General features: G+C 43.9%; 1 long non-coding RNA gene across 1 annotated transcript in view; it reads right to left on the bottom strand.

Annotated features, from left to right (window-relative positions):
• Window positions 1-1,405, bottom strand: part of LOC111140264 — an 18,280-nt gene extending 16,875 nt beyond the window's left edge. The window contains exon 1 of the long non-coding RNA XR_002640137.1: window positions 1,170-1,405. This is a non-coding gene — a long non-coding RNA (uncharacterized LOC111140264). The remainder of the gene's footprint in view (window positions 1-1,169) is intronic.
• Window positions 1,406-1,411: the final 6 nt, after the last annotated feature.

The following is a 1,411-nucleotide window of genomic DNA, read 5'->3' on the forward strand; positions in this document are numbered from 1 at the left end:
AAGCATCCCTGGTCTCGACTCGGTAGACGCCAATAGCATTTCCCTAACGGTGACCAACGGTGTCTCTAGACGTTGCCAGATATCCCTTGGACATAAAATCACCCTGGTTGAGAACCACTGAGTTAGATGCTATTAGATGATAAACAGTTTATAATTTTCCGGGCTGGAGTGAGAGTCGGGGCTCTGCTATCTCCTGGCACCTAGCCCCGTGTGTGGCATTGTGGCAAGCATTCAGTACAAGCTCAATGAGTGAGGTGAAATACACAGTTCCTTCCAGTTCTAGATCAGTTCTTTGGCAGCAAGAGAATCGCGTAGATGGTGATGATCTTATCACCCATGTGACTGCCTCTATTTGTGTACTGTTTAACATTCCTGGATGGAAATGGACTAAAAATACCGTCCGGCGCTATGACAAAATTAGGTCTGAAAAAAAAAATTAGGTCTGTCTGGCAGTTTAGCAACAAATAGTGACTATAATCATCAAGGAGGGTCCACTCAATTCGGACAGCGATCTCAGATCGTGTCCCCTGAAAGTTAACTCTGAATTTCATGAATATGACAAAAAGTTCAGTTGAGAAAAATGAGTCCAGATCTTGGAATATCATGATCTGAACCGAAGTCAGACACTTATCCAGCTGAGCCACCCATGTGCCCTCAGCCTGTTTTTTTCAAATGGAATTTTACTGGAACACCGCCATACTCATTTGCTGACAGATTGTTTAGGGCTTCTTTGATACAACAATGGCAAAGTGGAATCCTTGGGACAGAGAATCTATAGCACATAAAGTCCAAAGCATTGACCATGTGGCCCCCTTATAGAGAAGCTTACTGACCCCTCTTGCAGAGCGCAAGTTTTCTCAGGGATGCACTGTTGCACAGTAGTAAATATGCTTATATTTCATGAGTGTGTGTTAGGTTGCGCCATATTAAATTGTCATCTGTGTAGGTCAAAATGGTCAGATATTGGCACTTATGTGTATGGTCCAGATAACATAACTTTCCAAGCATAGAAAAATGAATGGAGTACAGTCTGTGCCCTTAAGGACACACACACAGGTACACACGCACATGCACACATGCTGCTGCTGTCAGTGAATGTAGGAATTATTATACTGAAGGCACAAACTCAGTATTTCAGGAGCACAGAGTAGCGTGTGCACGATTCTTACCAGTAAGGGTGAGGGAAAGGGACTAGGAGCTTGCGAGGCCTCCAGAGAAGTGGCTCTGTTTCTGGCTGCTGTGCATTTGAGCTGTACTTCATGGCACTTTTACGATTCGTGTCGGGTCAAATAAGCGTTTTCCAGAGTTTTCCTTGGGTGGGGGTGGGATTGACATTGAGCTATACGAAACATTCTGCATTCCTTTCGTTCAAGCACAATTGCAATACATTCTGAAAAACAGTTGGAATTAG

Source organism: Enhydra lutris, unplaced genomic scaffold (genome assembly GCF_002288905.1).
Source record: "Enhydra lutris kenyoni isolate GAN:26980312 unplaced genomic scaffold, ASM228890v2 scaffoldscaffold342, whole genome shotgun sequence".
In the NCBI taxonomy this organism is placed as follows: Eukaryota; Metazoa; Chordata; class Mammalia; order Carnivora; family Mustelidae; genus Enhydra; species Enhydra lutris.